We start from the raw sequence: 16,952 nt of genomic DNA, 5'->3' as shown, positions 1-16,952 counted from the left end.
ATTTTCTCAGCTCTTAAAAAATATGTTAAAATTACTTTAATAATATATACTTTAGAAAAAGTTTTATAAATCCTGAGGAGCAATAAAAATTAGCCATGATTTCATCAATCGATCATAACCATCAATAATATTATGATGTAGATCATTTCAATTTTCTTCCTATGCATCTGTAGCTTTTCTTAATCAAAATGGGACCATATCACAACACAGTTTGTAACCTGTTGTTTTCATTTACAATATATTATGAGCATTTTGCCACATCAATTTTACTTTTGCTACATCAATTTAAATGACTTTCGAACTTCTCAAATTGAGAATAATAGACATTTTAATTATTCTGGATATCTCACAAATATCATTATTACACTGTTTCATAATAACACTAATACTCCCCAGAGATTCCTACATATTTAAATCTCCTTTCTCCTATACTGAATGGTCCCAGATGGCTCTGCTGCTCTAAAGCTCTATCTTACTTTCAGCTCTTTTTCCCTCTCTCTCAATATCAGATTTCCAGATACAGCTAACCCTGGCTGAAATAAACCTAAATTTGCAATTTTCATTTCTAGATTAATGACATGGCAGATTATCTACTGACAACTAAAATAATACATGATTTCAAATTGAATTACATTTATAGTACCCAGGTATTTTCTTCACTTCCTCAAACTTCATCTTGGAGGAAAAATTCCTCCTACCTTTCTCCCTCAAGAAATCATTATTGCAAAACACTTGGCTAGTTTCTCCTTGTTAATAACTCATACCTGACCAGATTGATGTTTACTGCTCTTTGTATTAAGCTTTTAACCAGCAAATTTGGAAGACAAAAGAATGCTATGATACATGAAGGGACCAAGGGATCAATGGTCCATTTCTGCTCTAAAACTTTATGCTTCTGTGAAGTTTCTGTATTTATTCTTTTGTTGTATATTTTACTTCATGAGTATGGAGGCTGTTTCACTCAGGTTCCCTGAAGCTACATTGTAAGTTTTCTATAGGAAGCCACAATTTAAGATAAATAAGCCAATGATAATGAACATGACTCGCTTGAGGACACAATTCTATTCTTTCTCCACCTGCTCCTCTGCAAAGAAAAAAAAAAAAAGAAGACAAAAGAAAGAAAACGTGGAAAAGTAGTTTCTATATTTTTCTGAAATTAAAGTATTATAAAAGATCTGCACTAAAAGCTTTATGAAGTCTTATCTGGAGACTGTTGAACCATAAACTTGTATACTATATATTTAAGGATTTTTACTATCTTGTGTACTACAAATTTTAGAATTTTACCATCAGATGGCAATCTTATTATTGAAAACAGTTCTAACAACAAATGTACATGAAAATTCATTGTTAGAGTTAACCCAATTCTGTAAATCTTTTATTTTGGTTACTTTAAGTGTTGCTTTATTTCATTTTATTATTTTTTATTGAAGTATAGTTGATTTACAATGTTGTGTTAGCTTCTGGTGTGCAGCAAAGTGATTCAGTTTAAAATTTTTATGCTGCTTTATTTTATGCATATAACTATATTCATTTTCTTTGTGTAATACTAATCGGTAATGTGTAGCTAACTTGCATTATATGGGCACACTTCTTTTTGATTAGGGTTTATTTTTGCCTTTTGATACTTTATGGACAAGAAAGTGTATACAATATGAATAAGTTCACACAAAGACTAACAGAAAATAAAATAGCTATAAGCCTGAAACTCAAAGGATTTTGATTAAAAACTTCACTCTTCACTGTAAAAGTAGTATCATATTGAGCCTTTAAAAAAAATCATCACAATTTAAGGTCTGAATATGTCTGTACCAGCCTCTTCTTTTACCGAAATAAAAATGCAAACCTTTTATAAACTTAAAATTGCAAATAACAAAGATGAAGTTGCTAAATTATATACAGGAAACAGAAATAAAATAAAGTGATATTCAATGAATGTACATTTACCCTGTTATAAATATAGCACGTGATTTCTAAGGTTTAATCTGCAGAGGAAAAGAGTAGCTAAAGGCATATTAAGCAGATCTGTTCTTTTCAAATCTATGGCTGAATTTTTAAAATGAAGAGAAAAAGAAAAAACCGTCAAAAAAAATGCTTAGCCAACCCTCAGTAGTAATTCATTATTATCATCTTCTAGATACTTCTTAGAATTAGATCCATAAACATCTGAATAAGTTAAAACATTATGTGGAACAGAGAAACAGCTAAAGAGAGCAATGGCAGGACTGTCACTCTAAAAGAGAGATAGAGACATCGGGGAAATTAGCTCATCATACTGAACTTTAAAAAGGAATACTGGGGCTCCCCTGGTGGCGGAGTGGTTGAGAGTCCGCCTGCTGATGCAGGGGACACGGGTTCGTGCCCTGGTCTGGGAAGGTCTCACATGCCGCGGAGCGGCTGGGCCCGTGAGCCATGGCCGCTGAGCCTGCGCGTCCAGAGCCTGTGCTCCGCAACGGGAGAGGCCACAACAGTGAGAGGCCCGCGTACCACCAAAAAAAAAAAAAAAACCCAATCGAAAAATGGGCAGAAGTCCTAAACAGACATTTCTCCAAAGAAGATATACAGATCAAACACATGAAAGAATGCTCAACATCATTAATTATTAGAGAAATGTAAATCAAAACTACAATGAGATATCATCTCACACACATCAGAATGGGTGGGAATGTAAATTGATACAGCCACTAGGGAGAAAAGTATGGAGTTTCCTTAAATAACTAAAAATAGAACTCCCATACGACCCAGTAATCCCACTACTGGGCATATACCCTGAGAAAACCATAATTCAATAAGAGTCATGTACCAAAATGTTCATTGAAGCTCTATTTACAATAGCCAGGACATGGAAGCAACCTAAGTGTCCATCGACAGATGAATGGATAAAGAAGATGTGGCACATATATACAATGGAATATTACTCAGCCATAAAAAGAAACAAAATTGAGTTATTTGTAGTGAGGTGGATGGACCTAGAGTCTGTCATACAGAGTGAAGTAAGTCAGAAAGAGAAAAACAAATACCGTATGCTAACACATATATATGGAATCTAAAAAACAACAACAAAAAATGGTCATGAAGAAACTAGGACCACGATGGGAATAAAGACGCAGACCTACTAGAGAATGGACTTGAGGATACGGGGAGGGGGAAGGGTATGCTGGGACAAAGTGAGAGAGTGGTAACGTATATATGGACATATATACACTACCAAATGTAAAATAGATAGCTAGTGGGAAGCAGCCGCATAGCACAGGGAGATCAGCTCGGTACTTTGTGACCACCTAGAGGGGTGGGATAGGGAGGGTGGGAGGGAGGGAGATGGAAGGGGGAAGAGATATGGGGATATATGTATATGTATAACTGATTCACTCTGTTATAAAGCAGAAACTAACACACCATCGTAAAGCAATTATACTCCAATAAAGACATTAAAAAAAAAGAATATTGTAAAGGATTAATAATTCAATTGGGGGGATCAAAAAAGGAGCACTAATTTAGCACTAATTTAAAATATGCCTTCCTTGTTTATTCTTGTGACTGAAGGAAACAAACCACATAAAACCCCTTTAAATGAAGTCTGAAAATTAGAAGTACATTATTTTAAATGCCAATTTCCATGTTTCTCAAAGGTCCGAGACCCACTTTCATCAGGATCTTTTGGGGGTGAGTAGCTGTAAAAATGCAGATTGCTGGACCATATCCCAGTCTAGTGAATCTCTCTGTGAAATATGCCCAGGAATCAGCATTTTAAGAACCTCTCTCTTCCCTCATGTCACTCTCATGCATATTAGAATTTGGGAATCACAGTATGCCATGCTTTTTTGGGTGAAACTGATTTCAGGTATCAAGATAACCACTGTGCCTTGCTTGTATTTATATTTACATGACATATAACAAGTTTTGAACTTTGTATTTTACCTTTTTTTGCTGCAGAACTACACATAGCTGGCTATTTTCCTTATATTCAACAACTGCTTTTACTTTTGTATATTTTAAAAAATATATTAAATATTCACTTTTGATGTAATTAAGAGTTACACAAGAATGTGAGTTACTTCCAAAGTTCTCTTACCTTCAAATCCTTATTCTTATTCAGAAAGTTCTGAACATATACAGTGGAAATTTTCAAGAAGAATACATGCAGTGGATTCTCTATTTAATTTTCAAGTGTTTCAGAGCTGGCCAAGGAGACTCCTGAGGTGGACACCAGAAACGCCATTGAGAAGGGAAGACAGCAATGCTGAAGCCTCTGGGTACCTGATTACCTCTGAACAGAACAGAAAAACAAATAGTTGGTCACCTGAAATTCACAGAGAATCTGCTATGGAGAAGGTTATTTTCAGTAAACTAGCACTGTTACTAAATTTAAACTTGGCCTGGGTTCGCTGCTCCCTGATTTAGCACCGTTGTTATTTAAAATTTCATATCACTGTGAAGTCAGAATTGCGTGATGCTGTTGTCTGCAGAGGATTCTGGTTGAATTCATATTGCTTTAATTGACTACTTTTCTAAACATTGCATCAAGTGGTATAATTACTAATTTTATTTTTGATATGCAGGTGCTACATTTTGGTGCTGAATTTCTTCCTAAGTCAAGGCTGATGAGGTCTTTCGGAAATACATCCTTATGTGAGACGCTATCATATCTCATAAAAGATAAAATGTGATACTTTTACTAAATCCCAATGGAATCATCTGGTACTTTTGCTATGTTTTCTTTAACATGGGTAATGATTGCCAAGATAATTAGACATAAATAAAAATTATATCCTTTGTACTCAATATGTGTTGCCTACTCAGGGAAAACAAAATTCTAGCTTCTTTGCTGCATGAGTTAAGCAGGTGTTAGTAGTAGCTAATGGAAAAAGAGAATAAAACACCCATTTTAAAAATTGGTAATTAATCGTGAAAATATTCTCCCAAAGGGTAGAGGAAGCATCATGCACAGATAAATACAAAGTCAAATACAAAATAAGAGTGTAATACATATGTAAGCACAGAGCACACTGTAGAACGATAGGTTTTCACGAAAGAGCTTGCTGTTTGGCCACCCAAAAACCATTTCCAACTTTCTTCTTGCTTGCTATGACTCACACAAATAGAGAACAGAAAATCAAACGTTCACTCTCTTGGTCTCCCTTACTGCTAAGAGTGGTCATGCGATCCCATTCTGGCCCATGAACTATAAGAAGTACACTGGGTTAGAAATCCAGGCAGAAATTTGTTTTATTGATAAATAGAAAGATTCCTTCTCCTCTTCTCTTTACCACACAATTGCTTGCCTTGAATGAGGCCGTGATACTTGGAGGTAGAGCAGTCACCTTGTCACCGTGATGTAAAACATAACAAAAGTCCAGAGAAACTCAAAGATATCGGCCCTGTTATCGATGAGCAGCTGAACCAACACTACTAACTGTTTCCTTTGGAATTGTAGTTGTTTAAACCACCGGGTTTTCTGTTGCTTGCTAACAGAATCATTGTAGATTGACGAAATGCTCAAAAACATTTGTTAAACAGTAAGTGCCACTGCTATGGTTGTAGTGATATCTATCTTTATAAATTGCAAAGTAATCTGCAAGTTCTCATTCTATGTAGTCAAGGACAGCTTTCATTCTGACAGAGGTTGGAACTTGCCTTCTTTTGACTCCTAGGAAAGTTGTGCATGTGGGGAATAATGGGTCACAAGGTGGTGGTAACTAACTAGAACAAAATGAAATGAAAAGCCTAGCTCAGAGCTAAGTTCGCAATAAAAGGGTCAAGTACTACGGTAAAAGAAAGGATTTCATTTTTGCCTCAGTGCCAAAGCTACCACATTAGTCGAAATCTCAGTGGAAGAGTTTGAAGTTCCACCATTATTATATTACTAAGTCCTGTGGATTCTTCGTCTGAGATATTGTTCACATCCATTACTTCATTACTGGCTTCCTTTCATCAACATTTCTTACTCAATCACAGTCTGGGTTTTCACTTTCTCTATCCTAAACTATTGCTATAGACTCTTTAACAGATTTCTTTTTCTGTTTTTCTTAAACATTGCCATATGTACTATAGTTGCCTCAAGTCTTAATTTTTTGAAATAATTTCACTGGATGCCTCTTCTGTTCAAATCACAAGAACTTTTGGTCTATTAGATTAAGAACAAGGTCTTTAACTTGGCATTTAAGACTCCTTATAACATAACTCCTAGATTTCCTATCTCCCTTCCCCAATACTCTAGGTAGTTTAGTGAGAGGATTTGTCTCCACTCCAGAGGTACACCCTGACTAGGTTAAAATAATCCATGTACCTCAATCTCTACTTACAATATTAGTGATGAGCACACAACCTTAATAGGTCAATGATCTCCATTCTGGGGTTTTCACTGCCCTATTGTGTAAATAAATAAATGAACTTTGTTTTTCTTGCTGGACATAAGCATATGAACATGTAGCATCTGGAACTACTAGCAGCCACCTTGGGATCATCAGAGGAGAACTTGCTAGAACTCAAGTCAACACCAAGGAAATAGCTGAAAAACAGATAAAAAGGATCTGAGTTCTGAGCTTGGTGTTTCACCCTGGGACAGAGCTTTGCTTGCAGGTAGAATACCCTGAATGTCTCAGTTATGTGTGAATTTATAGATTCCTTTTTTTTTTTTTTTGTATTAAGCCAGTTTGGGTTGGTATCTGTTACTTGCAGCCAAAATCTTTACAGTCTGTTTATTTATATTTTTATTGTGTTCCTGCCATTTCATTCATTTCTGCTTCTCTCTCTTCCTATCTATATTCTACCTCTTTTCATGATCCAGTCCTCTTCCCCATGAAATGTTTCCAGAGTTTTCTAATCTAAACCACTTTATTTTCCACTGTATACATTGATAAGAGAGCCCATCAAAGTATATGATGCTATCATTTGATGACTCTCAAATCTTATCTTTAGCTTAACATTTTCTTCTATCGCCAGACTTTTATTTCTAACTGAATAGTTGAAATCTAAACTTGAATGTCTTGAAGGTCCCTCAAACTGAATTTTTCCATAACTGGATTCATAAAAACCTTCCTCTCAAATACACCTTTCCTCCAGTGTTGCCTACTTTTGTAAACAGCACCATCAGCCATCAGTTAAACAAGCCAAAAAGCAAGGCCTTCAACCTTTAAAAAAAGGAATCAGAGTAGATTTAATCCTTCTTTTCCCCCTTAGCCCCAGTACCTGATTATCAAATGCTTTTGATTTTACTGCTTAAATAATTTTAAAATCTATCACTTTGTCCCCTTTCTTTCTCTATCTTCCTCTTTCCTTTTCTCCTCCACTATCATCACCACTACCACCACCACCACAACCTCTAAAACCTTGTCTGTTGCCTGAAATACTGCATGGCTTTTTACTGTCTCTCATCTCACATTTTGTTTCTCTCCACTAAATTCTCCTCATGGTATTTAGATCTTTTAAAAACACACAACTGATCATGTCAACCCCTTGTTTAAAAGCCTTCAATGCCTTCTCATTGTTCTCAGGGTAAAGAACAAGGACTTACATCACCCAGTCCCTACCTCTTCATCCTCATATCCCTAGAGAGAAGTGACTATTTCTGTTTATAATTATCCTCATTTTTAAAATACCCTGCATTCAGCAGAGTGCTTAGCACACAGTAGGCACTCAATAAATATCTGTTGAATGAATGAACAATTTCCTTGCAATAAATCCTGAACCAAGAACCACCTTGTGTTATTATTTTTTCCTGTATATTTTATTTTTTGAATTACTTAGTACGCTGAAGGCAAAGAAATGTCCTATTTCTTTGTACTATATAGCAGAATGCTATGTAAGTAGTAGGGGTTCAGAAGACATTCAATTGTAGTGATAATGATATTTCTTCTACTCTGACTCTTTCTTAAAAGGATAAGATTAAAGTGAACAAGGGGAACTATATTATTAGTCTGTCAAAAATGGAAGTAAAAAATAGGTAACTTGTTTCTGGATCCCAATTCTACAGAATCTGCATAGATTAATTATAAAGGAGCTGTTTTTCTGCATGATATGGAGAACCTTCAGATAAGCCCTGAGTTATATGTGAATAAACACTCAAACATGATGTTTGCTGTTTTCACTGTCATACTTTCAAATATTTTATATTTCTCTTTAAAAATCGTTTGTCTTTGAAAAATATAAGCAAAAATTCAATAGTTTCAATAATTTTAAAAATATTTATTTATTTTTTGGCTGCATTGGGTCTTAGTTGTGGGATGTGGGACCTTTTGTTGCAGTGCGTGGGCTCTTTGTTGCAGTGTGCGGGCTTCTCTCTAGTTGTGGCACGTAGGCTCATTAGTTGTGGTGCGAAGGCTCTCTAGTTGTGGTGCATGGGCTCAGTAGTTCTGGCATGTGGGCTTAGTTGCCCTGCGGCATGTGGAATCCCAGCTCCCTGACCAGGGATCAAACCGGCATCCCCTGCATTGCAAGATGGATTCTTAACCACTGGACCACCAGGGAAGTCCCAATAGTTTCAATAACTAAAAGCTAAAGTCTTTTGGAGCTGAGACAAGTTATTTTGGAAAATAGTTATCCCAAGTACAAATTAATTCCTAGTTATTGGATATTTACCTGAAAGAGGCAAAAAGAACTGCAGGTATTCCAAAGTAGGGATGAAATTTTAGCCTATGCTATATACTGATATTACCTTAAATAAGATATTTCTTAGGGTAACCTAAAATAAGAACATGCACTGGAGTCTAAAGGTAATGAAGCAGTGGGGCTGTAAGTGTTATTAAACAGGAGGATACAGGGATACATGTTTCTCAAAGGCTTCTGACTGTGTTAATTGTGGCCAGAAAATGCTTAAGTTGAAAAATGGTAGATAGAATTGAGGGGAGCCAGAAGGGGAGAGGCCAGGAAATTTAAGAGTAGTTAATGCAAATTTTGTGCCTGAATAAAATTCTTGAGCAGGCTTAAACATCTGTTTCTTAAAAACTAGTTGAAGTTTGCCTAAGGCTTACTTATATACGAGGTAATCGCCTTTGGGGTTCTATAGACTTGTTGTTTAGTTATAAATATCTTCTAGTTTTCTCAGGCATTGAATCTGTTAGGGAGTTTGTAAAATTAAAAAAAAGAAAGGAAAGAAAAAAATTGAAAAAGAAACCTCTTGCACAAAACGCATTTTAAGAATGACTACAAATAGTTTTCTTAAAAATCAGAGAGCAGGTCTTCCCTGGTGGCACAGTGGTTGAGAGTCCGCCTGCCGATGCAGAGGACATGGGTTCGTGCCCTGGTCCAGGAAGATCCCACATGCCGTAGAGCAGCTGGGCCTGTGAGCCATGGCCACTGAGCCTGCGCGTCCGGAGCCTGTGCTCCACAACGGGAGAGGCCACAACAGTGAGAGGCCCGCGTACCACAAAAAAAAAAAAAAAAAAAAAAATCAGAGAGCAGGCTATTTTATAATTCTTACCCAGTTATTAAAAGATATTTTAAGAAACTAGTGATTTGTAACTTAATATTCAACTGCTTTTCAAACAAAATTCCACCAGTATATAGTCATGATTTCTTTTCTCCTGTAACTTAAACTCCAAGGGATAGGCTGAAGTGGCCTGTTTATTTTGCTTCTCTTTATGTAAATAAAAAATAAGCTTAATTGCATGAAGGAAGGACCTTATGCTCTGCCTCTTTTTACATGCTTCTTTTCTGTATAATGGGAAAAATTATTTTCAAGTATACGGTATTTCATTGGCTAAACTTTTCTGTTTTGTTAATTTCTATAGCTATTGGCAAGATTGGGTTAGTCCTTTTGCATGAAAATTGACATGTGTTCTATAATTATAGTAAAATCTTTTGCTTTTTTTTTGAATTTTATTTTATTTTTTATACAGCAGGTTATTAGTTATTTTATAAATATTAGTGTATATATGTCAATCCCAATCTCCCAATTCATCCCTTTTGTATTTCTTTAAAAACTGATTCCTTTAAGAGTATGAGATTGCCAATGGATGTCATAGCCATTCTATAATGCAAGTAGTGAAGTTTTAAAAAACACGTGGAGTACAGATGTTCATGAGTGCTACAAAAAGAATATAAGCTTGCCTATTTATGTATATTTTTTGTAGGTTTTTCTCAATATTGCATTGAAATGTAAAAAGTTTTATTTATCTACCTCTGGCTCAAAGATTTAGAGTACCCTATAACAGCACCTACTAGTAAAAAGCAAAATTCTCTCATAATTTTGAAAACTTCCTAAGGAAATGAGAGAAATAATATCATATGATGAGAATTAAATAAGTAAAGGCTACACATAAGACATCCGTGATTATTCCTAGATGATTGACCTTCTGTGATTATCTCAATAAAAGAAACACTGAGAGTTTGGGAACTCCCTATAGTCCATTAAGGAGATCTGGAAATAATTTCATTGCCAGGAGACAGGACTGGAAAATGACTAGAGAAGCTAAAATTGTATCACAACAGGAAGGGAATGGCTAGAGAGGGCAGTAGCTTAAGTTTTGTTTTTTCTATGTGAGAGGATCCATCTCCCACAAAATAATCCTTACACAGAATCCTAGCATTCTGTGGAACATGGATTGACCACTACGAGCTTTGAGAATGAAGAAGAGAAAACCCAGAAATCAGAAGTTGCCAGGGTGGATGAAGCGCTTGCATCCTCCTGCAAACAGAAGTCACATCTTCAGAATATTCCTCACACTCCCCTGCGGCCTGAATGGCACATCCCTCACAACCACCCACGTTTACTGGTCAGCTCCCCCAGGGACTGCTAGGTCAGAAAGAGGCACTGGACACAAAGGACACCAACATTCTGGACACAGTAGTGGAGTGGTTCCCCATTCACGAACTGACCACCTAGTTCAGGTACTTAAGTTCCTTGTGAGTCTGACCAGAATGAGACTGCCTCCTTAAATCAAATTCTCAGGCTGGTAATGCAGAGACTCATACTCTGAGCAGTGGTAAATTCCATCAAAGCAGTATGGCTTTCATTAAGGACGTCCATCTGGTCTGCTCCTTCTTATACACTGACCTTCTTTACTCTGTGGTTCTGACATTGGCATTTCTACAGCATTTTCATAAAAACAATCAGTAAAACACCTGCTATTCATGAATTTCTCTATTCTTTGCACTGCGGAGAAAATTAGTACAAATCATACACAATTCACATAAGGTAACACCCACTTGTAGACACAGACACACAGTTCAACTATCAACTATCTAACTGTCTTTAGTGGAGACTTGTAATAGGTTGAAAAAACTGTGTGAATGTATATAGCTCTACTCTTAAATCACAGAATATGTTTAGAAGTTCTAAAAACTTCAATGTTTATTCTTTACTCTCAATGACTTTAAACTGTATTTATTTGCTTTTGATTAATAAGAGTTGAGAGTAGAAACTACGCCTTCAATATTCTTCTGCCCATCTAGAATGTCTGGCTTACAGTGGATGCTTAATGCATGATGATGATCACTACATACAAAATTTTGCATCAGTGCAAAAGAGAAAAACGTTTCTAGCCTTTATTATCGTTTTCATTTATTTCTGGCACTGGCAAGACAGGAGACTTGCATTACTTTTGAACATAGGCATGATGCATTTAGATATGCTTTCCCATCTCGGCACAAGATAAAATACATGCCATACAACAATTGGTACTGCAATTTTATGCTGAATTGAAATATTTTAGACTTTGATGGGTTCAACAGATATACACACACAGAAAAGATAGATGTCTAGGAAAATGTTTATATCTTCAACACTGCAAACTGGGCAGTGTTATCGGTGCTGTTTTCTCAGGAAGTGAGTTACACGAACTTTATATGATGATTTTAAAAATGGGTCTACATATGCTAAAATGATTAAAGATATCTTGTGGATTTATATAAAATGAAAGTTATAAATATGGTTCAAAAACTCTTCACAACAGTCAAAGACTAACTTCTTTTTGGTAGAAGGCAAGGAGGCCAACGCTACCAAGAAACGTAGGAAATTCATGTGTTAACCCAGCATGGTGCGGTTTTTCCTCAAGTCTATTTGACAGAAAGTTTTAAGAAGCATCATTCCTTCTGCTAATTTTGTTACTGAGCCCAAGCTCGCTCTGCTCGCTGCACCACAGGCCTAAACTGGGAGATGAGGTGTTGGGGCAAGAAGCATCGACTTCAATCAGAAAGCCATCAGACCAAGAAGATGGCACGCTAGTGTCTCAAAAACCATCTTCCCTCTGGCTGAATTCGGGCTCCTTTTATACAGAGGAAGGGGAGGGAGGGGAGAGGGGCCCCTTGGGATGCCAATCAATGGCTGAGTGGGACTGCTAACTGTTGCTTGCTAACGGTTGCTCCCTAATGGTCACTTGCTTAGGCGAGGGGCCCCGGCTGCTTGCTAACAGCTGTGTGCCCACCCCGCTCCTATTACAATTTTATCAAGGGAAAGTTCAAATGAGCCAAAACTAACAAAAGATATTAGTACCACATTGTTATGGAAATTGCTCTGGACTAGGGCTAGGTAATGTGGTTTCTAATCCAGGCTCTACAAGGCCTGAAATACTTCATTTCTTCCTGATGGGTTTTTATTTTGCCTATCCTTATGAAAAGAATTGGACTAAACCAGGGGTTTTAAACCTTGGCTGCACTTTAGAATACTCTGAGGTTTAAAAAAATACCCATCCCCAGGCCCTATCCTCAAAGATGATGGTTCAGTTGGTCTGGGAAAGATGGAGCCTCAGAAGTTCCCCAGGTGACTGTAATATGCAACCTGAACTGAGAATCGTTGACTATATGTCCTCTAAACACTTTGACTGCCTGAGTCTGTGATTCTAGAATTCCTGGGAAAAGTCTCTCTCTCTCTCTCTCTCTCTCTGTCTCTCTCTCTCTCTCTCACACACACACAGAGCCAAAGTTTGTTCATTAAACTGGACTCCCATTTCTAGTCTGATGGTAGTTTTCTGCACTTAGTGAGGTCTAGATTTTCAACTAACAAATGAAAACTGTGATACCCTTCATACTAATCAGGTAAAGTATTAATTCACAGGGAGGGTAAGTAGAAGGAAGAGAAGAAGAGAAACAAAATGTAAGTGCTGTCAGAATATAAGCTTTCTAAGAGGAACAGTGTACCTGCTCATCAACATTTAATAAAAGCTTTGCTAGGTGCTCATTGACATATAGAATTTTAGAGTTATAAGCTTTTAACAATTCCTCTACTTTCAACATATCTTAACAACAATAAAAAAGATAATCCTGAGAGTGGGAACACTTTAGAAATGTTGAGAGTTGGTCTAATTAAAGGAGACAAATCTATTTCAGTGAAGATGCTTGATGCTTATTTATTGAATGAGTGAAATTCTCCCATGTCCTTAATATAGACCTTATGACTGGATAGATCTGATGACTGGAAAAGATCTTTCCAAAGAAAATGGTAATGGGTTTTGCTTTGCTAAAGGAAGATCCAGAGTATCTCTGACCATAATCTTAAAACTGGAATGGGGTTTCCTTGGGAGACAGGAATATAGCATAAGTAATACGCGTATTAAGGTTAGACCTCCATCTCCACTCTTGTACTTCTCTGTTCAGGCCACAGTGAAGAGGCTGAAGTCGTGGTTTGATGGTAGGAGTTAAGAACTGTGGCCCTATTTTGCCACCTATATTTAGGCCTGGCCTCTCTTTCTGCAGTTGCTGGGACTCCTTCTAGTCTTTGAGACATGGCAACAGGGACAGAGTGCTAATGGTTATGTCTGAAAGGCTGCTCAATTCTTAGATCCTTGTTTCTGTTTGAAAGGGCTTAATTTCCAGAAAAAGGTAAACCCATAGTCACTAAAATTTCTTTAATTAGATAACATTTATTCATTTGTTCATCCAATAAATACTTATGGTATGTCTTCTTTGTTTTAAGCCATGGGGATATAAAGATTCTTAGATAATTTGCAAGTACACAGCATACTCAGTGACTTCAGCTTACACTGTTTTAAGTCAGTTCTCAAGTTATTGCTTGACTCATTTCAATTTATTTTTAATCCCCATCTAAAAATATCTTAATAAAAGGAAATGACTCAAAATATTTCAGAGTCAGAAGCAAGAATGAAAAATGTGTGTATGTGTGTTGGAGGAGGGGAAACGGAGAGGAGATACCTGGTGGATGTCCACTGGTGCTGAAAAATAGTATTTGAAATGACTGAGATGATCCTTTGTCACTAAACACAAGACCAATGTTCCTGCTGTGATTTAAATCCTTCATGAAAAACTGGAGTAGATGCATAAATATATCTTTGTAATTTAATGTGTAAAAAAGCCCACCATGTAATCTGGACTCTCTTCTCTACGTAATTATAGTCATTTTCTAAAGTGTCTAGTATGAAAACACAGAGCCATAACTCAGTTTTCAGTAATATCTTGTAAAAACAGCATCTTGGAGCTTACAATCTACTACACTGTTCTCTGAACCAAATTACCTAAACTGTTTGTTTGCTATCTGGAGACGAGTACCGATCACGCAAAGCTATGAAAGTCAAAGGTACTCTGGGTTTCCTAAGAGCGTGAGCCCAGGTGTCAGCACTGGGACCAGCCATGTTGCCAGAGGAACAAGGAAGCATGAGGGCATTTGCCCGAAGTGGTTTTGATATCAATGGGTTACACACCAAAACACTGAAAAGGCACTGAATCACCACTGAAAAGGCACACAATAAGCAGAACAGGATTACAAAAGAAAATAAATCACGGGGTGATTCATGGCATTTAAAAGAAACCTTTTTCAGTTCTTTAAGCTATGCTGATATATTTAAAGAAACATCAGGGTTTTTAGACTACAAAGAAAATATCCTATCTCCCTATTCTTTTCAAGACGCTTTATCTGCAATTTCAATAGACAATAATTGTTTTCTAAAAACTACCCTTTTTGATAAATCTTGCTTGGACAGTTTAGTGCAGAGAAATCAAAACTTTCTTGTAGGCACTTACAAGCTTAATAAGGTCAAAAACAGATAAACACTATTAATGTTTCCCCTTTTTTTCGCATTTTCTCCATTCTCTGCCTCTGTTACTCCTTGTACTACTTCTGAAGCAATATTCTCCCCTTTATCTATTATTATGCATTCTCTCTACAACTACCCACAGTTTTTTTTTTTCCTTTTTAAATTTTTTTTAAAAGCAGATAAGCACTGAGAAAGTAAACTTTTCCATTCAACTTTTCTATCAGGTGAAGTTATAATGTGGAAATTTATCCACCTGGTAATAAGAGCTCAGATAATATCCCTTTACTATATTGATCTTGAAAAAAAAAAAAAGCCACATCTTTGTTGCCAGACTGGAGTACAGTGATGGCGCTCCATAAGAGATTTGAAAAGACATGTTGAAATGCCTCCAACCAAACTAGGCTAGAGAGGTTGCATGGGGTTGTATTATAGAGAACTAGTACCATAAGGAGAGGAGTTGGAGCACAGGGGCATGACAAGATCTGAGAAATGTAAATTAAAATATGAGTTTCTCAAAAAGATATATAATGACTACACTATTTAAATTAAATCTCCTTTCTCTTGAGATTGTAAGATCTATGGGGCAGGTGTCTTGTATCCTCAGCACCAAGTTCAATACATAGTCTGTAACTTCACTGTCTAATACGGTAGCTAGTAGTCACTCGTGGCTTTTTAGCACTTGAAATGTAACTGGTTCAAACTGAAATGGGCTGCAAGAAAAAACTACATGCTGGATTTTGAAGAGTTAGTGCCCCCAAAATAAGAACATAAAATATCTCATTAATAACTTTAATACTGATTTCATGTCAAAATGATAATATTTTGGATAATTTCACTAAATAAAATACATTATTACACTTAGTCCTATCTCTTTATTTTTACTTTTTAAAAAAGTGGCTACCAAAAGATGGCGGAAGAGTAAGACGCGGAAATCACCTTCCTCCCACATTTACACCAGAAATACATCTACACGTGGAACAACTCCTACAGAACACCTACTGAACGCTGACAGAAGACCTCAGACATCCCAAAAGGCAAGAAACCCCCCACGTACCTGGGTAGGGCAAAAGATAAAAGAATAAACAGAGACAAAAGAATAGGGACGGGACCGGCACCAGTGGGAGGGAGCTGTGAAGGAGGAAAGATTTCCACACACTAGAAGCCCCTTCGCGGGCGGAGACCGCGGGTGGCGAAGGGGGGAAAGCTTCGGAGCCGCGGAGGAGAGCACAGGAACAGGGGTGCGGAGGGCAAAGCGGACAGATTCCCTCACAGAGGATCAGGGCCGACCGGCACTCACCAGAGAGGCTTGTCTGCTCACCCGCCATGGCGGGCGGGGGCTGGGAGCTGAGGCTCGGGCTTCGGTCGGAGGGCAGGATGAGGACTGGGGTTGGCGGTTAGTGGATAGTGCACCACAGCTAGCTGGGAGGTAGTCCGGGGAAATGTCTGGACCTGCCGAAGAGGCAAGAGACTTTTTCTTCCCTCTTTGTTTCGTGGTGCGCGAAGAGAGGGGATTAGGAGCGCTGCTTAAAGGAGCTCCAGAGACGGGCGCGAGCCGTGGCTAAAAGCGCGGGCCCCAGAGACGGGCATGAGACGCTAAGGCTGCTGCCGCCGCCACCAAGAAGCCTGTGTGCGAGCACAGGTCACTATCCACACACCCTTTCAGGGGAGCCTGTGCAGCCTGCCACTGGCAGGGTCCCAGGATCCACGAACAACTCCCCAGGAGAACGCACGGCGCGCCTCAGGCTGGTGCAACGTCACGCCGGCCTCTGCCGCCTCAGGCTCGCCCCGCCCTCCGTGCCCCTCCCTCCCCTGCGGCCTGAGTGAGCCAGAGCTCCGGAATCAGCGCCTCCTTTAACCCCGTCCTGTCTGAGCGAAGAACAGTGGCCCTCCGGCGACCTACTGGCAGAGGTGGGGCCAAATCCAAAGCTGAGGCCCGGGAGCTGTGCGAGCAAAGAAGAGAAAGGGAAATCTCTCCCAGCAGCCTCAGAAGCAGCGGATTAAAGCTCCACAATCAACTTGATGTACCCT

At 38.0% G+C, this 16,952-nt stretch overlaps 1 protein-coding gene across 1 annotated transcript in view; it reads right to left on the bottom strand.

Moving 5' to 3' along the window:
• HS3ST5 (heparan sulfate-glucosamine 3-sulfotransferase 5) overlaps window positions 1-16,952 on the bottom strand; it is a 274,423-nt gene that overhangs the window by 169,471 nt on the left and 88,000 nt on the right. Inside the window, exon 2 of the mRNA XM_024756692.1 lies at window positions 4,073-4,267. The gene's annotated coding sequence lies outside the window, so the exon portion shown is untranslated. The remainder of the gene's footprint in view (window positions 1-4,072; window positions 4,268-16,952) is intronic.

This window comes from Neophocaena asiaeorientalis, unplaced genomic scaffold (genome assembly GCF_003031525.2).
Source record: "Neophocaena asiaeorientalis asiaeorientalis breed wild unplaced genomic scaffold, Neophocaena_asiaeorientalis_V1.1 scaffold125, whole genome shotgun sequence".
Classification (NCBI taxonomy): domain Eukaryota; kingdom Metazoa; phylum Chordata; class Mammalia; order Artiodactyla; family Phocoenidae; genus Neophocaena; species Neophocaena asiaeorientalis.
Note: the sequence above shows the minus strand (reverse complement) of the source record. Positions and strands in the feature narration are given on the sequence as shown.